Source organism: Pristiophorus japonicus, unplaced genomic scaffold (assembly GCF_044704955.1).
Source record: "Pristiophorus japonicus isolate sPriJap1 unplaced genomic scaffold, sPriJap1.hap1 HAP1_SCAFFOLD_94, whole genome shotgun sequence".
Classification (NCBI taxonomy): domain Eukaryota; kingdom Metazoa; phylum Chordata; class Chondrichthyes; family Pristiophoridae; genus Pristiophorus; species Pristiophorus japonicus.
Genome location: NW_027254868.1, coordinates 360,914 through 385,855, shown reverse-complemented (window position 1 = coordinate 385,855; position 24,942 = coordinate 360,914).

Sequence of the window (24,942 nt, the reverse complement as noted above, 5' to 3'; positions counted from 1 at the left end):
GCGTGCAGGGTTGGGTGGATAAACAGGGATATGGTTATACCAACCACCCAAATGTCCCGGGCCCTGCTAATTACGGACCGCCCTACTGTCCCCGGCCTGGTATGGGAAGAGGTCGGGGCTGGGAAAGACGATGCTTTATTTGCGGGCAAGAAAGACATTGGAATAGAAATTGTCCCTCCGTCAGCACGAAAAAGGAAGAAGAGGAAGAGGAGGGGGGCAAGGGGGTAAGAGGACGTGGATCTTATACCAACTTCTCCCAGAACAAACCCTTTGGCCAACCGTCCCCCGATTCCTATTGAATACGTAGCTTGATTGTGCAGGGACCCTCCCCGGATGATGAACCGATGATCTTGTTGAAAATTCGGAATTAGTGTCAACCCTTCTTGAAAGATACGGGAGCCTTCATGTCTTCTGTACAATCAAAGCTTAAACTCCCCTCCTTCACTGAAACACAGGGACTGTCAGGATTCCTGGCACAAGTCTCTACATTCCCGGTGCCAGAATCGGTTAAAATGGGTTACCAGAAAGAATCGGTGGAACATCGATTTGTTATCACAACAAATCTGGACTGTAACTTGATAGCTAGAGACCTCCTCTGCAAATTCCAGTTGCATTTGGAGTGTGGAGATGATGGGATTATTGTAAAACAGGGAACCCTTAAGCGGCAGTATTATACCACTAGAACCCCTCAGTGGTGGTCTGTGGACCTGCCGCAGGCACCCTATCACATGACCCTGTCATACGATCCCAGTGGAAAGAATCAGGACCTGCAGACGTTTTATCAGGATCACGAAGGGGAAGTGATGGAAATTCTATTAAGGGCTAGAGTGACTGGACCGGAAGGGAAGGCAGATTTTGTGGAAATGGACAGCCCCCAACGGTGGCACCACATATTACTCGTGAAGTATTACCTCCCCACCACGCTAAAGATTTGGGAGTTATGGTGCACCAGGCTATAGACAAGGCTGACCCTACCTGCCGGGATGTGCAAATATGGACTGGCCCTCTATCCGACAGTATCCACTTAAATCACAGGCCATACCAAGTATCCACCGAGCTTTGGAGGCTAGCCGAGTCGAACCAATTTGCCAGTTTCCAGTCCCTAGCTCGGCTAAACAAATGCGACAGTGGTTGGGGATGATCAATTACTGCATATCCTGGATCCCTAATGTTGCCCTGATGACTAAGCACCTCACCCCGTATACAAATAAGTATGGCAGCTTTGAAATAGAACCGCAGAAGTCCAAGCCTTCAAGGAACTAAAGACAGCCCTGCTGCAAGCTCCGGGTTTGGGCAGGCCCCTCTATGACCGGCCCTTTCAACTGTATTGTACAATTCTGAAAGACTGGGCTACAATTGTCTTAACACCTCTCAATCAATAGCTGCCCTCCTGGGCCAACTGCAGACTCAACATCTTACCATGGCCAGGCAAAGCAGATATGAGATCTACTTACTAAACAATCCTAAGCTGACCCTTCGGCACTGTACTGCAATTAACCCGGCCTGTTTTCTTACTGAGCTGCCCGAAGACGAGGAAGAACCCAGTCATGAGTGTTTATCTTGAATTCAAGAGGCCACATCAGTCAGGGAAGATTTAGTTGATGTACCAATCGAAGATCCAGACTGTATTATGTATGTTGACGGAAGTTATTCTATTAATCCAGAAGGTACACGAATCTCAGGATACGCCATAGTAAAACAGGAGAATCAGGTCTTGGAATCTGCCGCTTTTGAAACCGCCGATTCTGCCCAACAAGCTGAACTATTCGCCCTCACCCGAGTCTGTATCTTTGCCAAAGATCTCAAATTCAATATCTATACCGACTCTAGGTATGCCTTTGGGGTGGCTCATGATTTCGGACAATTATGGAAAAATAGGGGATTCCTAACCTCACAGGTGAATGAGATATCCCATAGGCAAATAGAATCTGATTTTTTGCAAGCCCTCATGTTCCCCATGCACATTGCCGTTGTTAAATGTACCGCCCACACCACCGGAATATCCGCGGTTGATACAGGGAACCACTGTGCTGAAAAAGAGGCTAAACAGGCCTCTCGTGACCAACAGATGGTAATCCCCGGTTGATGATGAGTCAGCCTAAAAATCCTGCAAAGGATAAGTTATCCTCGGAAAAACCAATGCCAACCATCCAAGATGTTATAAAAGCACAGGAGGACGCTCCTGATAAAGATAAACTGTTACGGAAATATTATGTATGTACTTATGACAATGTTTCTAAACTCTGGACCACTTCCGCGGAACAGACTTGCATGTCTGACGATTTGGCTCTGTGGGTTATTGAATGTATGCATTTTGCTACTCATTTTGGAGCAAGGACCACGAGTGATACACTTTTGGCTACTTGGTGGCATCCTAGACTCCAGGCGCTCGCCCACAACATTAGTAGTCGTTGCCTGGTTTGCCAGCAACATAATCCACGGAAGTGAGTCCCCTGTGATTGGGGTAAAACGCCCCTACCCGAAGGTCCCTTTGAGACATTTCAGTTGGATTACATTGAGTTGTAAAAAGATCAGTGTTACAAATATGTGTTAGAAATAGTAGATGTGTTTAGCAGATGAATTGAAGCCTACCCTACCCTGGACAATAAGGCTCTCAATGTTGTTAAGGTGTTAATGAGGGAAATTGTTCCTAGATATGGTATCTCATCTCGACTGATGACCACCTATGTTCTTTCTCTGACTCAGGCTTTGCGACTAGCTCACAACCAGGTGCAAGATGCTCACCTCGACCTCCCAGTTTTACCCGAATTGTCCCTCGTGTCCCCAGGGAAGTATGGATTCGGAAGGGATTAGAGCCACAATGGGAGGGGCCTTTTCAGGTGTTACTCACTACCCCCACTGCAGCCAAGGTTGAGGATAAAATTGCCTGTGTTCACCTGCACCACTGCAAGCTCACCACCCTCTAACGAACCTATTTTACTGGTTATTCTAACTCCTGTTTCTGTTCCAGACTTCCTCTTCTCCATAGCTGAACAAGGCCATTGGCATCCTAATTGGAACGTGGACCCGTTTGAACGTTTACCCGTAGTGATAGACAGCCAGCTACACCGACGGTGACCTGAGAAGAGAGACGGGAAAACTTAACTCTTTAATCAGCAAAATAATTGGACTATTTATCTGAATCCTGAGCCATAAGATGAAACTGTGTCTGTATGCCACAGTCTGTATAATAGAGTTGATATATGACAGTTTCGGCGCATGGGAGGGGAGACAGAGACGAGAGCTCATGTAAACACCTTTTTGTACACGTCTTATGTTTATGCGCAAAATGGGAACTTTTCTAGATGTTGGGTGTGTTCACATATACCTATACATTCCAAAGGGTAATTTCCTTTGCGCCCCGTTCCACTAACCCTAACTGAGACTGTCAGATGGATTCAGAGCCAAACTATCACGAGAGGAGGGGGGTCAATACAATTAGTGAGACGTTCCAGTGATGGTACCAACCAACCTACGACCGTGGAAAGGGACCCTCATTCTTAGCCCTGGCCAATACCTCGGGGATTGGGAGGCCAACCGGGGACATATGTCTGACCCGAAATGACACCAGTAACAAGGGACATATCATAGGGTACAGCAAATGCCCAAACAGTCTCAACATCACCACAGGTGCACGAGTCACCATCCTCTCACCTTCCGAATAAAACAGGTGGAGGTTTGTGGGCCCAGTCCTGGGACCCGGTAGATGGACAGGGTCCTATTATCTGGGATAGGTGGTGCCATTTGTGCAGCAAGTACGTACCCTGGAGAAAGCACATGCCTCCAGCCGATACAAGCGAGTCATCACCCCCACCGACAAGTTCTTTGGGGTCATGATGTTCCCAATCAGGATAGGGCGTCTCATGGATGAAGTACAGAACCTCGAGTCGATATTGGAACAGGTAGCTAACAATACTGCTGAAGCTCTGGATGGCATCACAGCTGAAATGGTAGCAATAAGGATCATAGCATTACAAAACCGAATGGCCCTCGATTACCTGTTTGCTGAGAAAGGGGGAACGTGTGCCCTGATAGGATCTGAATGTTGCACTTACATTCCTGATAGTTCAGAAATCATAACCAATCTGGCTGATCACATAAGATGGGAGTTGAAGAAGTTATCCACACCAGCAGAAGGATCTAGCTGGTTTGATTAGCTATCAGATGGATCTTGGAGATCCTAACTAATTATTGGTTGTCTTAACCTTTGTTGTAAAGTAATGATGGCAAGGTTAGCAAACCCTCTTGTCGTCAAGGGCTCCCGAGTTATGAACCAACGAACTAAAGACCTACTCGACAATAACAACAATATGAATCAGGAAAGAGAGTGCGAACGGCTGAATGCGATATTCCTGGAATAGTCACCAGGGTTATCATGGAATGATAAAAGGGGGGAATGTGAATGTTTAAAAATGTATAGAGACATTGAAGTTGAGAATGTGGGAATTGTATAGGGACAGTATAAGCTGACAAAGAATTCATGGTTGAATAGCCATGACATCTCAGACTCGAGACTGCGAAATGTTACAACACTTACACATATTGAAACACAACCCACAGCTTGCAGAAAAACCTCAATGTCTTATTAAATCATGTTATTAACCTGAAACATTAACAGAAGGACTTTGATTAAAATCAGACCATACTTAGGTCGGCTTATGAGTGGACAAAGGGAAAGAGGGATCAAAAGGGATAGGGTGAACTCGGATGTCACTCTAGCCCTATCTTGTTATCTTTTGCCGAAAATGTATAACCGTCGTACCTTTACAATATAACGTCACTTTGCCCGTCGGAAGTGGGTGCGATCGATCAGGAAGCATTCCTTCTGTCTGATAACGTCCCTGATCGGGATTTGGTTTTTAAATAAAAGCTTGCTTTGTTTAAAGCACAAACGGTATTCGTTTCACTAATTTTGCTGAACCAGATTGAGGGAAAAGAATCCACATTTACAGATACCAAGTACTGTCTTCACACGAAGGACACTCTGCATCATGTTGTCTGGCACAACTACCGTGCTAAATGGGATAGATTCTGAAGAGATCGAGCAGCTCAAAGCTGGGCGTCCTTGAAGTGCTGTAGGACATCAGCAGCAGCAGAATATTAAACCACACAATCTGTAACCTTATGTCCAAGCATATACCTCACTCTACCGTTACCTTGTAAAAAGAGTACCAAACCTGGGTAACGCCTCAGACTCCTTTCTTCAAGTGAAAATAGACCCAGCCTGTTCATCCTTTCCTGATATGTGTACACTGGCTTTTCAGATTCATCCTTGTAAATCTTCTCTGCATCCTCTTCAATGCCTCTGTATGCTTTTTATAATATGGCGAATGGAACTGTAAGTAGCACTCTGTGTGGATTAGCAAAGGTTAAATACAGGTTGAGCATAACGTGGCTACTTTTTTATTCTGTACGTGTAGAAATAAATAATCTCGTTGTCGTTGCCTTTTTATAGCATTGATAACCTGTGTCTTAACTTTTAGAGTTTTGTGCATTTTTCTTCCGAGATTGCTTTGATCAACTATGCGACCCAGATTGGCATCCTCCAATAATATGTAACCATCCTATTTTCCGAACAAAATCTAACACCTCACATTTTTTGGTTTGAAACTCAAATGCAAGTTTGTTAATGCAGTCCTCCTCACTTTCTTGCAGTCCTCCTCACTTTTTACCCACCCCACTAATTAGGTGTCACTTGCAAATTTCGAAATTATGTTTTACTTCCTCGGTCAAATTTTCAATATAACTTTTGAACAACAATGGTCCCAGCACAGTTCCTTGTGGAACACCACTACCCAACTTCTGCCAATATGAAAAGGTCCCTTTCAAACCTACTCTCTGCTTTACGTCTTTAAACCAGCGAGCTATCCATTCTTCTAGTTGGTTCCTGATTCAGCATTCTCTGTCCTGGCTTGAGAGTCTTCTTGTTCCTTTGTAACAATCTGGAGTTCCTCGTGTTTTATTTGATTAATTCAAGCATGTGGACATCGCTAGCAAGGGCAGCATTTGTTGCCCATCCCTAATTGCCCTTGTTAAGGTGTTGATGAGCAACCATATGCAACTGAATGTCTCGCCAGGCCATTTCAGTGGGCAGTTAAGTGTCAACCAAGTTGCTGTGGGTCCAGTGTCATATATAGGCACAGAGACTGGTAAAGTCCGCAGATGTCCTTTACTAAAGGAGACAAGTGAATCAGATGGGTTTGTGACGATAATGGTCACCATTACTGATACTTCTCAATTGCACATTTCTTTAATTCAATTTAAATTACCCTACTTTAGTGGTGGGCTGTAATTTTCTGTCTCTGGATAACAAGTCCATTGAAATAACTACTATGATTGGAGGCATGTGTAATTTGCTCGAGGGATTGAATGACTCCTCCTGTTCCTGGGCAACAATTGGAGTTAAGGAATGTCATCCCCGTGGACGGTGAGAGAATCATCATATCACTCTTATTGGTCTCGGCCTGTTTAATGTCCTCGAGGATCTGAATGTCCTCCTGTCCCTGAGTGTGATAACAGAAGAGTCTTTTACTGTAAACTGTCTCGGGTGTGCACCCGATTTATTTGATTCCCACTTCGGTTAAAAACAAGATCCGACTTCCTGTATTGCCTAAATGACATCCGAAGTCGCGCACTCTGTTCTCAGTTAACTCAAACATAAATATATTACACTGTTCATCATATTGATGGATGGAATGGCATTCCCCTGGTCCTATGCAGTAGGCTCGAGGTGTTGAATGGCCGAATCCAATTTCTGTGCAAAATGTTCGTGGGTTTGACATTGCCTTCTCGTCATCTATGCTGCAGGTTTGCGCGACAGAATAGAGTTCTACTGTTCTTCCTCGTGTCCTTTGCAACTGATTTGAGGGGTTAATGGACTCCGCCTGTCACAGGCTCTATGTCCTGCTCCTGTTACTGTGCAAATGACTCAGGGCGAACAGATAATTTAGAGGATAATTGGAGTCATTTTTGTAACAGCAAGTGAGGGGCCGCAGTTTTACATCTCTGAAGTATTGATTTGCTACAAATTTTATTGTGCGGCCCAGGAAACATCAAATCCTGACCTAAAATCCGTCTATGGTGGGACTCAAACCCACAATTTTTGAATGCCTTACATTAAATTGACTAAAAGTCGATTTGTCTGATATTTTGCACTGATCATTGGACTGTTCAAGCAGATCGTTAGTCTAGCTGCAATGACCACGTAGTTAAGGTGTTGGACTTGAAATTGAATGGGATTTCCCCACGCAGGTTCGAATCCTTGCTCACAGTGGTTTTACACGAAAGGTATTCTTCTTTAATTGGCTCCCTGTAGATATCGCTAGAATCTGATTGCACTGATTGATGCGAAGCTGATATTCGAATTGTAAACACTATTAGTTTACAGGCATTAATTCGTGATGGCTGGTTTTTTGGAAACTATTTGCAAAGATCAGTGAGAAATATACACAGGAAACAGCATGAAAAAATGCCTTTTAAAAAGAGCCCTTCAATGTTTGTTAGGAAATCACCTCCAGCTAGTGAGTGTGAACGTGGTTTGGTTTTAAAAGTTGAACAAGATTTGACCAAACTATCAACGCAAGCCTCGAATATGAAATATTCTTGTAACATTAGTGTTTGCATTAAAGTTAGACCCCTGATCCAAATGGCCACGCGCCCGCTGCAGTTCACAGCAGCTTAACGGTGAGAATGAAGGATTACACAGCGAAATTGTATTTATTTCTGTTTGATATTTTCCACTGTAGATCAATCAGCTGCAGTGAGCCATTCTGTGATTGAACTACGCGACGTAGCACAGCCGTGGATGATATGCAAACGTTCATTAAATGCTGCAAACACGCCGCAGGTCCATGACCTCTCTACAGATCGAATGCTTTGCAGCATTGCTTCAAAGTATTGCAGGTCACGTGTGAGTTCCTTTCCTAAATATTTAAGTTGCTCTAAAATACTTTCACCCGACCACCAAGAATAAAATAAATAGCCAGTATGTGAATAAAACCCGCTACTTTAGCGTGATTCGCATCAGGCTCCAATCAACAGAGCTCACTGGCCTTATCGCTGTGCACTTTTTTCAGATGCTGTGAAAGAAAAAAACTTTCATTTCTATGGCGATTATCACCTCAGGACTTCCCAAAGCAGTTTGCAGCAAATTATGTTCTTCTAAATTGTGATCACTGTTGTAATGTAGGAAATGCAAAAATTGACAGCATGGAAAGAGGACATTTCAGCCCATCGTGTAGGTGCTGGTGGACCAAGACATTCCCAGCCTAAATCCCACTTTCCAGCTCCATGTCCCCTTTGTAGGTTACTGCAATTTTAAATGCTCATGCACGTATTTTTTAATTGTATGAGGGGTTCTGCCGCTACCAGCAAATCAGGCAGTGAGTTCCAGACTCCCACGATCAACGCATAGCTTGTTGAAACATCCGCAATTCCTCAATAACATTAAATATATTCCCCGTGGTTGTTAACCACTCTGCCAAGGGAAACAAGTCCTTCCTACCCACTCTATCTTGGCCCCTGATAATTTTATACACCTCAATATGGTCCCGCCTCAGCGTCCTCTGTTCCATAGCAAACAGAACAGCATTTCCAATCTTTCCTTAAAACAAAATTCTCCAGTCCAGGCACATTTGTTGTTATCTCCTCTGCACCCTTTCCAGTGCAATCAATCTTTCCTGAAATGTGGTGGCCATAACTGAACACAGTACTCCAGCTGCAGCCAAATCAGTGTTTTATATTTCAAGTATAACCTCCTTCCTCTTGTATTCAATGCCGGAAGAAATATAGACAAGTATTCCACATGCCTTCTGAACCATATTATCTGCCTGGCCTGCTACCTTCAGGGATCTGTGGACCTGCACTCCGTGGTCCCTTTTTCCTCTACACATTGCAGCGTCGTACCAATTAATGTTTATTACCTTGCCTTATTAGACATCCCCAAACATATTACCTCTCAATTATCCGATTTAAATTCCATTTGTCACTGTTCTGCCCACCTGCCCAGTGCATTGGTATATTCCTGCAGTTTGTAGCTTTTTGCTTCATTTCCAACGGCACAGAAACAGGTCATTTGGCCCAAGAGTTCCATGCTGGCATTCATGCTCCACTTTATTCTCCTGGAACAGCTCCTGCGGCATGTAAATAGTTACATTTTACGTGGCACAAATCTCTGGAGAAATACCAACAACGATGTATCCGCAAAATCCTCCAAACGGCCCAGGAGGACAGACACACCAATATGACTATCCACGATCAGGCCGACATACCCAGCATCGAAGCAATGACCACAGTCGACCTGCTTTATTGAGCTGGCCTCGTTGTTCACATGCCTGATGCTAGACTCGCAAAGCAAGCGCTCTACTCGGAAATGCCACACGGCAAGCGATGCACAGTTGAGCATAGAAATCGTTTCAAGGACACCCATCAAGCCTCTTGATAAAATGCAACATCTCCACCGAAACCTTGGAGTCCCTGGCGAAAGACCACCCCAATTGAAGAAAGATATTCCGGCAGGGCGCTGAGCAACACGAGTCTCGTCGCCGAGTGCATGCAGAAAGCAAGCGCAGGCAGTGGAAGGAACGTGTGGCAAACCAGACTCACCACCCATCTTTTCCTTCAACGAATGACTGTCCCACCTGTGACAGAGACAGTAATTCCCTTATTGGACTGTTCAATCACCTTACAACTCACTTTTAGAGTGAAAGCAAGTCTTCCTCGAATTCTGAGGGAATGCCTAAAATGATGATTGTCCTGTTATGTTTGTGGTGATTGGTGAGCCCCGAGGATGTTGGTGGTGGGGGATTATCTGATGGTTATTGTTATGTATGTGAATGTTAATTTCGTGTAAGACTTGCCACCAGAGGGCACACCTGTGGAAGACCTATAGGTTACGTGTGTGTACCCTGGTGCAAACAGGTATTAAAAGGCAGTCCACCACGTTCCTGCCGCACTTTGGGGTTATATTAAACAGACCAATTTCGCACTGGTTTAAATCTACAACTCAGCCTCGTGGATATATTCCAAACATAACAACTGGCGACGAGTTACAACCACGAACTTTCAAGCGGAAATGGCTGCCGTTGGTATTATTTTGAGATTTATTGAGGATGATGATTGGGACGCCTTCGTTGAGTGCATCGACCAGTACTTCGTGGCCAACAAATTGGTCACGCCTGAAACAGGGATCAAGCTCAGGGCGATTCTCCGCACCATATTTGGTTATCGGTATATGGCCTCCGTAAGAACTGGCTGGCACCGGCCAAACTAACGGACACATCATACACATAGCTCTGCACGATTGGTAAGGAACATCTCAAGCCCAAGGAGAGCATCCTGATGTCCAGGTACGGCTTTTAAACGCAGCGTCGCTCCATGGGCCACACCGTGGTGAGTTTAATCGTCGACCTTAAACGCCTCCTGGGGAAGTGCGAATTTGCAGGATCCTTGGGTAAAGTTTTGCCGGTTTTTTTCGTATTTGGAATTTGCCACGAAGGCATCCTTCGCAAGCTGTTCTCTGCCGAATCCCTGAAACTGAGCAAGGCCATCAAGATAGCCCAGGCCTTCATATCCACGAGCGATAACACGAAGCAGATATCTTCACAGAATCGAGGTACACCGGCAAGTACTATTCATAAACTAATGCCTTCAGCAGGCAGGACTCTACACGATGGAGCTAAGGTGATTCAGAGCCCGCTGGGAAGCGCTAATGTGAATCGATTAACGCCATGCTGCTGCTGCGGGGAGAGTCACAGAGACAATCAATATCGTGTTGAGCACTGCGTGTGCAGCGGCTGTGGGGACAATGGGGCACCTTCAGCGATTGTGCGAGCGACCTCGGACTCACCACGTGGCACAATCAGCAAAGAGCGACTGATCCAGTGCAGACGACGCTGAACGGGCAGGAGTGGCCATCTCAGCTGGAGGATGAGAAGGAATTGAATGTGGTACACATCTTCACCACCAAAAGCCCCCCGATAATGTTAAAAGTTAAACTTAACGGCATTCCAGTCTCCATGGAACTGGACACGGGATCAAGCCAATCGATAATCAGCCAGAAGGCCTTTGATAAACTGTGGAGTAACAAGATACGGAGACCAAAACTGAGTGCGATTCACACTACACTGTGCATTTACACCAAATAACTCATGCCTGTCATAGGCAGTACGGCAGTGAAAGTGTCATATTATGGAATGGTGCATGATTTACCACTCTGGATTGTACCAGGCGATGGCCCTACGCTGTTTGGCAGGAGCTGGCTGGCAAGTTCCGGTGCAACTGGGATGACATCAATGCCCTTACCTCGGCAGATGACGCCCTGTGCGAACAGATGCCAAACAAATTCCCGGCAGTATTTGAGCCATGACGCGGCAACTTCACAGTGAAGATCCACTTTTCCTGGGCATGGCCCGTTCATCACAAGGCCCGTGCAGTCCCATATTTTATGCGAGAGAAAGTCCAAAATATGCTGGACAGACGTAAAAATGAGGGAATCATATTGCAAGTCGAGTTCAACGAGGGAGCCACTCCAATCGTGCCGGTGCTAAAGAGCGATGGGACAGTCCGAATCTGTGGCGACTGCAAGGTGATGATCAATCAAGTCTCGTTACAGGACCAGTATCCCTACCCAAAGCGAAGGAATTATTCGCAAAGCTAGTAGCGGGAAGGTCGTTCAACAAACTAGACCTCACCTCCGCTGACTTCAAGCAGTAGCTGGCTGAACCGTCAAAGAATTTGACTTGCATCAACATGCACAAAGGAGTATTCATGAATCACAGATGCCCCTTTGGAATTGCTCAGCAGCGGCCATCTTCCAGAGGAACATGGAGATTCTGCTTAAATCGCTTCCATTACAGTGGTAACCAAGGACGACATCTTGATCACTGGTCGAAACACGATCGATCAATAGCACAACCTGTAAGAGGTTCGAAAGCGACCGGAAAGAGTGGGACACAGACTGAAATGCTTCAAGTGTGTTTCCTGGCGCAAGGGGTCGAATTTCTGGGGAATAAAATGCGGCGGACAACATCAGTCCCACGGACGCCAAGATGGAGGCCTTCATGCAAGCAACCAGACCAGAAAACGTGACGTGGAGCTGCGTTCGTTCCTGGGAGTCCTCAACTACTTTGTTAACTTTCTACAGAAGTTGAGTATTTTGCTGGAATGGTTGCATTAGCTGCTACGCAAGGGTGACGACCGGGTTTGGCGCACATCTCAAGAAATAGCCATTTAAAAATGCCAGACACATGCTATGCTCCAACCAATTATGTGTATTGTATGACCATGTAAACATTTGGTGCCAGCAAGTGACGTGCTATCGTACAGGGTCAAGTATGTGTTAAAGCAAGCAAATGTGTCAGGCAAACTGCAACCAGTTGCATATGCGTCCAGATATTTGTCCAAGGCCAAAAGAGACTATAGTATGGTTGAGAAAGAAGCGCTGATTTGTGCATACGGGGTTAATAAAATGCACAAATAATTATTTGGTCTCCGGTTCGAGATCGGAATCGACATAAACCGCTCTCTTCACTGCGCTGATAAAGCAAAGATATCAACACCAATGCTTCGTCCTACATCCAAAGGTGTGCACTAACGTTGTCTGCATATGACTATGTAATCCGCCACAAACCAGGCACAGAAAACTGCGCAGACGCCCAGAATCGGTTGTCATTGCCCACTACCGGCGTGGGAATGGTGCAACCTGCAGACGTGCTTCTGCGAATGGATGCCTTTTAGAGCGAGGGTTCGCCCGTCACGACTCGCTCAATCAGGTCCTGGACCAGGCAAGACCCCCTGTTATCACTAATAAAACGATGCATCCGAAATGGGAGCTGGTCGGTGGTTCCCGGAGAAATGCAAGAGGAAATTTAGACTTTTGACCGATGCAAGGACGAACTGTCAGTCCTGTCGGATTGCCTCCTATGGGGAATCGCGTGATTTTGCCCAAAAAATGCATGGACATCTTTATACGCGGCCTAAACAGTTCCCACATATGCAGAGTCATGATGAAAGCTATCGCCAGTTTTCAGGTATGGTGGCCCGACATCGACTCCGAATTGGAATCATGCATACACCAATGTGACGTATGCTCACAGCTGAGCCATGCACCCACGGAGGCCCCACTGAGTCTGTGATCACGACGGTATTCCAATTCATAAACCAGTGTCCACGTATATTTAGCTGACCCCTTCCTAGGGAAGATGTCTCTAGTGGCAGTGGACGCATCAGCAAAATGGATTGTACAGATAATAGTATCATAATGAATATCTTCGGCCACCATTGAAAGACTCAGTGCCACGTTCGCCACCAATGGGTTAACCAACGTCCTTGTCAGCGACAATAGACACTGCTTCACCAGCTCGGAATTCAACGATTCAACTCCCGGAATGGCATGAAGCAGGCCAGGTCTGCCCCATTTAAACCCGCATCCAATGGCAAAGCGGATGACCAGTCCAAACCATCAAGCAAAGCTTGAGACGTTCAACGCACAGCTCCTTACAGACCCTGTTATCCAGGTTATCAGCTACCGGACGCACCGCCACTCTCTCACGGGGATCGCCCTGCAAAATTGCGAATGAAGAGTGCGCTCAATATAAGACTCCTTAGTCCACCCGGACCTCAATGATCACTTAGAAACCCGGCTGCACAGGCATAATGTGTGACATGATCTCAAGGCAGTCTCACATGACACTAAATTATGAGCACGGGCCCAACTGGATTGCTGGCATAGGCTTAGCCATGGACGGGAATAGAGTACCTTTTGTGAAATTGTTGAATGGGAAAACGTGTAAAAAGCACCTGTATCATAGGAACTGCAATTCACGGACTACCAAGAATAGTTTGAGGAACACCCCACCATCTACGATCCACCACACACAACCAACCGGCAAGTGATATCACTGTCAACCAATAGAACGAACCCACCTTGCCCGACAGTCCAAGCGGACCAGCCGAGCTTCCATGCAGCGATGACCCGATAAACTCACCCATGCCAGGATGACAACTCAGGCCATCGACCAGGGAACACGGACTGCCAGATCGCTTCAACCGACAAGTAAATTGTACTCAAGATTCTGGGTGGAATTTTCGTACCTTACGTGAAACTGACCTGTTTGTTAGACTTACCACCAAAGGGCATACCTGTGGGAGACACGTGGGTCACCTGTGATTAACCTGGAACAAGCAGGTATAAAACGCAGGCCACCACATTGCTGCCTCACCATGGAGTTATATTAAACAGACCAAGGTCACAATCGCTTAAGTCCACAACTCAGCCTCGTGGAGTTATTCAAAACATAACAGTCATGACGTTGACAGTCAATTGGCGCTGGATTAACTCTCGCTTGCTGGAGATAGTCATTGCCTGGCACTTGTGTGAAGCGAAAGTCATATTCTGTTGGATGTGGTTATTTGTGGCACATATGAACATATGCAACATAGTTGCGGATAGGGCAGTGAATGATTGATAACTACAGGCTGTATGCAGAGAGAGGTACATGAAGGATAGTTCCAGGAATTGAAGACGTCTTGGAAATATCAGCACAGGACACAAAAGTATGTTGAATTTAGCTGCTCAATGTACTGACGGTTACCACAATTGGTTACAGCGTGATGCTGCTAACATCATGTTTGCGGGCTCGACCCCCTTATGGGTGACAACATTTTTTGTGGGGTTGCTGGTATATTATTCATGTTGTTTTTAAGCTGCTTAATGGTTTGGAAGGAAACTCACACACGATCTATAACTTATGGGCCTTAGAGGTTAACCCAGTGTTTCTCTCGCAAACGATGTTCACTGACCTGCTGAGTGTTTCCAACATTTATTGAACAATTCCATATAGCATCTGCTGCACATTGCATTTTATGTTGGTGAAGTGGCCCCCTATCTATTATGAAATAAAATAATTGCATATAAGTTGCAGAGGTTGGAAAGTTTAATTAAGTATAAATCCGAACATTGGTGCTTCAGCAGTAGAATGCTCGCCTCCTCATCAATTTGTGCAGTATCCTCTCTCGTAGAATCACACCTTTCTTGTATTGTGGTGAACAGAACTGCAAGCAGTACTGTAGCTGTGGCCCAAATGTTGTTTCATCTAGTTGAAGCACAACCTCCCTGCTCTTATAGACTATGCCTCACCAAATAAATATGTGTTCCGTATGCCTTCTTAACCAACTGCCGTTCCACTTTCATGGATCTGTGAAAATTCACTCCAAGGACACCCTATTATCTTATACATCTCAGTGTCCTTTCATTGATTGTTTATTCCCTTGCCTTTATAGCCCTCGCCAAGTGAATTACCTCATACTTCTCCGGATTGAATTCATGTTTCCACTGTTCACCCCAACAGTCTCTGGCTGTCCTCTTCATCATCAACTACAAAGCCGATTTTAGTATAATCTAAAAGGTCTTAATCTTAACCCCGTCAGTTATGACTAAACTATTGATATATAGCAATAAATACAGGATACCTACTACTGAGAACTGCGGACCCTCATGGAAACAGCCTTCCAATCACGTCTTCTTTAGAAGATGAGCATAGAATCAGAAAGGAGGAAAGCACAACCACAGCTGGAAGGTCGAAAATTAGTATGGCAGTTCGAAAGACAGAGCAAAGGAAGATTGAAAAATAGACAGTACATGAGTTTGTCTGTGCATAATGGCATGTTCATAAATGCAAGGAGTATGGTGGATACGGCAGCGGAGCTGACGGCACAGATAGTTATGTTGAAGCATGATATCTTAGCAATTACTGAAACATGGCATAAAGAGGGGCAGGATTTGCAGCTCAACTTTCCTGGTTACAGGTATTTCAAACAAAATAGAAATAGGATGAAGAAGGAGGGGTGGCAATGTTGATTACAAAAAATATTGCAGCTATGAGAAGGGGTGATATGTCAGAATGATCTTCAAATGAGGCTAAATGAAAATAGGAACAATTACGTTGCTGGGAGTGTAAAATAGGCCCCCAAACAATCCGAGGGAAATTGAAGAAGCAATGTGTAGGCAAATGTCTGCCAAATGCATGAACATTATGCAGTGATATTCGGTGATTTCATTTACTGTAATATTAACTGGGATAATATTAACTGAGATACAATGAGTGTAAAATGAATAGATGGCACAGAATTCCTCAGTATCATTCAGGAGAACTTTTTTTTGCATGTATGTAGCAAGCCCACCAAGGGAGGGGGCGGTTCTTCACTTCGTTTTAGGCAACTAAGCTCGGCAGTTGGAAGGGGTATCAATGGGAGAATCACTGCAGTGACTCCGCAAGACGGAGAACTTCTTGGAAAGCACGTTTCTTGAGGTGATCACCCGGCAGCTTCAGAGAGTGAAGGCAGGGAATGGATGTGTGGTCGTCAGACCGAAGGGGAAGAGCAGCCAGGTATTGTAGAAATCCCGAGTGCTTCTCCCTCCCCGAGCAGCATTCATTTCTCAGCACTGCTGGGGCGATGGCTCGTCCGGGAATCCAGTCAGAGCTAAGTCCACGATACCACTGCGGGGAGGGGGGTGCGGCGGGAGGGGTGTTGGGGGAGAAGAGTGGAAGCGCAATAATGGTAAAAGATTCGATTGTTAATTGAACAGATACGCCGCAGGCGTTATTCCACTATGGAATGTTGTCAACATGGTGCAGGGTAAAGCATTGAACTGAGCGGCTGCAGGGGATGCTGGGGGATGTGAATGAAAAGACAAAGGGTGTGGTGCATTATTGTACCATTGATGTCGTTAGAAATATGGGTCAAGCCCTGCAGCTAGATTGTAGGGAGCTCGTAGAGTGATTAAAAAGCAGGACTCCAAAAGTAGTAATTTCCGGATTGCTCCCGATGCCACGTGCCAGTGATGAGTATGATTGTATACTTATTACTGAGACATGGCTGAAATAAGGGCAGATATGTTAGCTGAACATTCATGCTTATTTGGTTTTTAGGCAGGAGAGAGAGTGGGAAAAACGAGGGGTGGGGATAGGTCGCAGTGTTGATAAAAAATAAAATAATTGCATCATAGGAGAGTTAATGTGCATGATGGATCATAAATTCAAGACATATGGGATGAATTGAACAACATAACAACGGTGATCATACTGCTGGGAGTGTACTTTGGACTCCCAAACATCCAGAATGAGAGAGAAGAGCAACATTGTTGGCAAAGTTATAGGGGAGGAAGAGAAGTCGTTTTCAACTGCAATAATTTTAACTGGGATAGAATTTGTGCAAACCACATAGAGGGGCGGAATTCGTAAAATTCTTTCAGGAGATCATTATTAGAAGATAAGAACATAACATAGACATTATATTGCAAGCCAAAGAAGGGAGGGGGCGATTTTGATTTTGTTTTATCTATTGAAGCTGAGTGGGTGGAAGGGGTATCAGTGGGAGAGCATTTTGGTATGATTGATCATAATTCAGTTAGATTTGGTGTAGTTCTGGAAAAATGCAAATGTAGACACGGAATAAATTATCTCATTTGGGGAAAAGCCAATTTTGTTAAGCAGAGATAGGATTTAGCCAATGTTGACTGGAAACAGATACTTGAAGGCAAAACTGTGTCAGAGCATTGGAGACATCCAGGAGCAGATCCTCAACGTTCAGAGCAATTACGTTCCCTTAAAGAAAGAGGGTGGGACTCGCAAATCCAGAGCCGCCCTGAATGCCAAGTGGCTTACAGGATAGAATAAAATAAAATATGGAGGCTTATGCCATAGCGATGCATCAATGCTTCAGAAACTCGAGAAGATTATAGGAAGTGCAAAGGTGAAATTAAAAATGAAATTATTAAAGCAAAGTCAGAGCATGAAAATATTTTTCAAGTAAATTCAAAGAAAACCCAAAGATTTATGAATACATTAAGAGCAAGAGGATATCTAAAGAAAGAATAGGGCTCATTAGAGACAGTAAAGTAATCTATGAGTGGAGGTGGAATATTTATTTATGGTTCTTAATGAATACTTTGCATTTGTTTTCACAGAAGATTGCGGCGATGCAGACGTTGCAATTGGGGAGTAGGAACGTGAAATATTAAGTGACATAAACATTGTAAGCGAGGAAGTATTATGGGGTTTAACAGCTTTGAAAGTGGAAAAATCCTCAGAGCCACGTGAAATATACCCAGGCTGTTAAGAGAAGCAAAAGAGGAAATAGCAGAGGGTCTGACAATCATAATACTCTGGCTGCAGTTGTGGTGCCAGAGAACTGGAGGACTGCTAAGTCGTATCTTTGCTAAAAAAGGGAGAAAGGGATCGATGATCAATTACAGACCAATCAGCCTAACCTCGGTTGTGGAAAGATTATTAGAAAAATGTTTGAGGAACAGGATAAATATTCATTTAGAAAGGCTCGGTTTGATCAAGCCCAGTCAGCATAGAATGTTTTCAAGGAAGGTCGTGTGTGACGAAATTGATTACATTTTCTGACAAGGATTGTCCGTAAGGGTAGTGCATTTTATGTAGTGTATATGGAACTTATCAAGGCTTTTGACAAGGTTACTTAGGGCAGAATTCTCACGAAAGTAAAAGCCCTTGCAATCCAATGCAAATTGGCAAGGTGGATCCAAAATTTTCCTGGAGGCAGGAAGCCAAGTGAAATAGATGTTTTCGCAACTGGAAGGCTGTTCGAGTGGGGATCCTCTTGGCTCCAGTAGAAGGTACATTGCTTTTTGTCGTATATATCAATGATTTAGACCTGAATGAAGGGGGTATGATTAAAAAGATTTCAGATGACTCAACCATTGGCTGTGTGGATGATAATGAAGAAGAGAGATCCTGAATGCAGCTAGGTAGCAAATGAACTGGTCACCTGAGCAAAATTATGGTGAATGAAATTTAATACGCAGAAGTATTATGTTATGTATTTGGGGATGGTTAACAATCCAAAGGAATACACATTAAATGGTAGGGCAGTAAGAAGTGTACAGTAACATAGGGAATGTTGAATGCATATCCACATACCCATGAATGTAGCAGCACAGGCAGAAAAGGGCGTTGGGAAGGCATCAGAAATTCTTTCCTTAATTAGCCGAGGCATAGAATACAAGAGCAGGGAAGTTATTCTTGAACTATAGAAAGCACTAGGCAGGCCACAGCTATAGTACTGCGTTAGGTTCTGGTCACCATATTACAATAAACACGTGATTGCACTAGACAGGGTATATAGGAGATTTACCAAAATGTGGCCTGGAATGGAGAATTTTAGCTATGGGGAAAGATTAGACATGCTGGGTTTATTTTCTAGAGAACGCAAGAGTCTGAGGGGAGAACTTTTAAGTTGTTTAATTATGTGGTGCCGAGATAAAGGGGAGAGGAAGGACCTTTTTCCCTGAGCAGAGGCGGTCAACAACCAGGAGGCATTACTTTAAATTAATTGGTAGGAGGTTTAGAGCGGAGTGAGAGGAAATTTCTTCACACAGATATTGGTGGCGCGGATTGGGGTAGGTGGGGGTGAGAGGGGGGTTGGCCTGGAACGCATTGCCTGAAAGGATGGTAGGTGCAAAAACGGTCACCATATTTAGAAAGTACTTTGATGTCTATCTGAAGTGCCGGAACCTACAGGGCCGTGGACGAAGAGTTGGAAAGTGGGATTAGGCTGGATAGCTCTTTATTGGACAGTGCAAACACCACGGCCAGAAATGGCCTCCTTCTGGGCTGTAAATTTCTGTGATTCCATGATTCGATGAATAGAAAAATGGACGTGAAACAGCTCACTGAATGTAAATCAGTGTCAGAGCAGTGGGAGGTATTCAAGAAGGAGATACAAGTTCAGTGTCAACATGTTCATCGAAAGAAAAACGGCAACATGTGCCAAATCTAGAGCCGTCTAGATAATAAGGTGCACACAGTGAAAGATAAGGCTAAGAGAGGAAGCTTATATCAGCAACCGAGATCCCAGTACTGCAGAAAGCCTCGAGGTGAAATTAAAAATTAATTTTGGAAAGAAAAGAGAAAACATGAAAAATACTGGCACATTGAATCAAAGAAAACCCAGAGATATTTAACAATTGCATAAATAACAAGAGGATAACGAATGGCAGAATAGGGCATTGAGCGACCAAAATGGTAAACTATTTGTGGATGTGGATTATTTAGGAATGGTACTTTACAAAAGTATTGCAGTGGTTTAATAAAGGAGGGCGACGATGCCAGCGTTAAAGGTGAGGAAGAAGGGAATGTAATATTGGATGGGATAAACATAGTAAGGAAGCAAAGATTAAGGGGTTTGGCATCTACGAATGTAAATAAATCTCCAGGACGCAATGAAATATATCCGAGGCTATTAAAAGAAGTTAGTGGCGAAATTGCGGAGGCTCCAACCATCATTTGAGCAACCTCCATTGGTGCAGGAGAAGTAAAAAAAACGTTGCTAACTGCTAACGTTGCACCATTATTTAAAAAGGAATAAAGTGAAACAGCGAATAATTAAAGACAGTTCGTGTAATCCTGGCGATGGGAAAATTATTGGAATCAACGCTGAGGGACCGTATAAAGCTTCATTTTGAAAGACATTGATTCAAAATAACAGTCAGCATCGAGTTGTTAAGGGAAGGTCGTGTCTGACTTACTACATTGAATTTTTTCAGGAGGTATCAAAGAGGTACGATACGTGGAGTGCATTTGAAGTAATCCACAAGGATTATAACAAGATTTTTTACAAAGTCTCACATGCCAGACTGATCAAAATAGCTAAAGCCCATGGGATTTAATGGAGTGTTGCAAATAGGATCGAAAATTGGCTCAGTGGCAGGAAGAAAATGGTTCATGTATGTTTTTGCGAATGGAAGGCCGTTTGCAATGGGGTTCGTAGGGCTCAGTGCTCGGTCCCTTGTTTTCTGCAGTTTACATTAATGATTGAGACATAAATGGAGGGAGCATGGAAGAGAAGTTCACAAATGATACAAAAATTGTCTGTGTGTTTGACAGTTAGGAAGGAAGTTTAGACTGCAGGAAAATATCGATTGACCAGTCAGTTGGGTAGAAAAGAGAAACATGGCAATCAATCCAGACAAGTGTGAGCTAATACAATCGGGGAGCTGCAACAAGGCAAGGGAATACACACAAAATAGCAGAATACTGAGATTTGTGGAAGAAAAAGGGATCTTCGAGTGTATGCCCTCAGATCCTTAAAGTTAGAGGATAGTTCGATTATGTAGTTCAAAAGGCATATGGAATACTTTGCTTTATGAGCCGAGGGACAGAATGTAAGAGCAGGGACGTTATGGAACAGCTGCAAAACAATTGTTAAGGTGCAGTTAGAGTATTGCTGCAGTTCTGCTCACAACATGACAGGAAATATTTGATTGCACTCGAGAGGGCACAGTGGACATTACGAGGATGTTGCATAGACTGGAAAATTGAAGCTATGAGGAAAGATTGGCTGAACTATGTTTTATTTTAATTGGAATTGAGGAGGCTGATGGAAGATAGAATTGAGGTGCATGAAATATGAGGGCACTATATAGAATGGGTAGCAAGGACATTAGAAAGAACATTTGCCTTCAGTATGTGGTCAAAAACCAGGCGCATCGAGGCAAAGTAGTTGGTATCATGATTAGACAGGAGATAAGTGGAATACATTTATCCAGATGATGATGGGTGTCTGGACCTCACTAGCTGAAAGGATGGTAGACGCATAAACTATCACCATGATTTATAACGTACTTGGAAGTGCACTTAAAGAACCGTATCCTACAGGCCTACGGTCCTCATGTTGGAGGTCGGGTTAGGCTGGTGAGATATTTGTCGGCGGGCAGAGACAAAATGGGACAAATGGCTTCCTTCAGTGTTGTATTATTTCTATTATTCTATGAGGAGAAAGTATTAGAAAGGTTCAGAGATTTCATAAGGGAATTCTAGAGCTAAGAGCACGCAGCTGAAGATACGGCCACGAATGGTTGAGTGATTATAATCAGCGGCGCTCAACGAGACAGGTTTAGAGGAGTGAAGATTTGTCAGGGATGTATGGAGTTGAGGAGAAGACAGAGATATGGAGGGGCGAAGGAATGGAGCGGTTTGAAAGCAAGGATGAGATTTTATAATCGATGAGTTGCTAAACCGGGAGTGAATGTAGATCAGTGAGCACAGGCGCGATGGGTGAACGGGCTTGCTGCCAGTTACTACACAGGCAGTCTATTTTCTGGATGAGCACAAGTTTTCATAGTGTAGAACGTGGGTGGCCACCCAGGAGTGCATTGGAATAGTCCAGTCCAGAGGCAACAAATGTATGGATAAGGATTTCAGCAGCAGACGCACTGAGGCAAGGGTTGAGACGGCTGATGTTACGCACGTGGGATACTCCATAACTCAGAGGTAAAAGGTTGGCAGCCACGGGGAAGGATTTGGTTGCATGCAGTCAGCGGTTTAGATTAATGGACTGTGATTTCAGTTATGGGATTGAGGAGGATTTGGAAGGAATTCAAGAAGCAAAGAAACTTCCTGATGGCAGCAGAAAAGCTGTCGAGGAGGAAGTGCACGGAATGGAGATTAACTTTGGAATTCTCGTTTCTCAATCAGTGAACGGTTCACAGCCGTTGATATGTTTGCAGTGGAAGGAATGTGTACCGTTGGGGTCTCATAACCTCCGGAAGGATAGAGAGGGAGGAAGGAAGGTTCACCAGACTGATTCCTGGGATGTTGCGATTTTTCGATGAGAAGAAATTCAGTAGACCAAGAAAATATTCGCTCGAGTTTAGAATAAAGTGAGGTGAACTCATTGAAATATATAACATTCTTACAGTGCTTGACAGCACAAATGCAGAGAGTACGTTTACTCTGTCATGGGAGTCTAGAACCAGGGGGAACTGTCTCAGAATGAAATATCTGATCATTAGGACTGAAATCAGGAGAAACCTTTACAATCAGAGGGTGGTGAATCTTTTGAATTATATACCCCAGAGGGCTGTGGAGGCTCAGTCTTTGAGTATATACATGACAGCGATCGATAGATTAGGGGATATCAAGGGCATTAAGTGATATGGGACAGTGCTGGAATGTAGATTTGAGGTAGAAAATCAGCCATAATCTCATTGAATATCGCAGCAAACTCGAGGGGCCGAATGGCTGGCTGCTGCTCCTAATTCTTATGTCTTGTTGAAAGAAGTGGAAATAAAAACTAACACGGTGTTTAATCATTAATTGTTCCCTTTAGTCTCACACTTCATCCTTGCTCACCCTGGACCATGGCCCACGAGCGAACATCAGGCCATCGTTACCAAGAAGGTCACTGATCTCATCTCCTCTGGGGATCTTCCCACAGGGCCGCTAACCTCATAATTCCCCAACCCCGTGCAGCCAATTACAACCATCGCTTCAGCCTGTTCGCGCCCCATGGAACTGATGTCTCCCTGTCTCAGCTCTATTTTTCTCCTTTTGCTTACCTGTTCCCAACTACTGGGACGTTTGGAACAGCGTGATGCAATAAAGCAGAGACGGCATGGTTTTCTCAAAGGGAAATCATGCTTGTCATTTTGAAGGAGCTCTTTGAGGATGTAACGAGCAGATGGATAAGCAGAAACCAGTGCACGTGGTGCAATTAGATTTCTAGAATGCATTCGATAAGCTGCCACACAATAGTTTGCTGTACAAGATAGAAGTTGATGGATTTGGCGTTAATGTATTAGCATTGGCTAAATATCAAAAAACTGAGAGTCGGAATAAATGGGACATTGTACAGTTGGCAACGCCGACTAGTGGGGTGACGCAAGTCAGGGTAATGAGTCTTCAACTATTTACAGTCTGTATTAATGACTTAGATGAAGAGACCGACTGCAATTTAGCCAAGTTTGCTGATGATACCTAGATGGTATGGAACGCAAATTGTGAGGAGGACATAAAATATCTGCAAAGGGAGATAGACAGGCTAATGAGTGGGCAAACTTTTGGCAGGTGGCGAATCATGTGGGATATTGTGAGATTATCCTATTTGACAGAAATACTAGGGAAGCAAATTTTAATTTAAATTGAGAAAAATTGCAACCTACTGCAGTACAGAGAGACCTGGGGAGCCGTGTGCATGAAACACAAAAAGTTAGTATTCAGGTACAGCAACTAATCAGGATCGCAAATGGTTTGTTGGCCTTTATTGCAAGAAGGATGACGTATAAAAGCAGAGAAGTCCCGCTACACATTTGCAGGGTATTAGTGAGGCTACACGACGAGTGCTGCATAGAGTTTTGGTATCCTTAGTTACAAAGATATACTTGCATTGGAAGTTGTGCAGAGAAGGTTCACCAGAATGATTTTGGAGATGAGAACGTTGACTTATGAAGATAGGCTGAGTAGGTTGGACCTATACTGATTACAGTTCAGAAGAATGAGAGGTGATTCTGTTGAAATTTGTAAGAAAATGTGAGGGCTCGAAAAGGTGATGCAGAGAGGAAATTTCCACTCATCGTGGAAACCAAAACGAGGGGACATAGTCTTAGAATAAAGAACCTCCCATTTAAAACTGAGATAATTTTTTTTTTGCTCAGAGGGTTGTAAATTTATGGAATTCTCTGATCGAGAGAACTGTGAAGGTTTGGTCATCATATATATTTAAGGCGGGAATGGACATATTTTTGAGCGATAAGAGGGCAAAGGATTACAGTATGCGTGATAAGAAGTACAGCTTAGTCCATGACCAGATGAGCTATGATCAAACACATTGACAGAGTGGGCTCGAGGGGCCAAATGGCCTACTTTTTCTCCTAATTTTTATGTTCTTATGGTATAAAACGATAATTTGATATCGAGCCACATCAGCAGATATAACAATAGATGAGCAACAGCTTTGTCACAGAGATGGTTTCAAAGCGTCCTGAAGTAGTGGAAATAGGTGGAGAGGTTTAGCTAGGAATTCCAGAGATTAGGGCTCATGCAACTGAAGGGAAGACCAGCGATTGTTGAACGATTATAATCAGGGATACTCAAGATGGCAGATTTAGAAGAGTGCCTATATCTTCAGTGGTTATGGGAA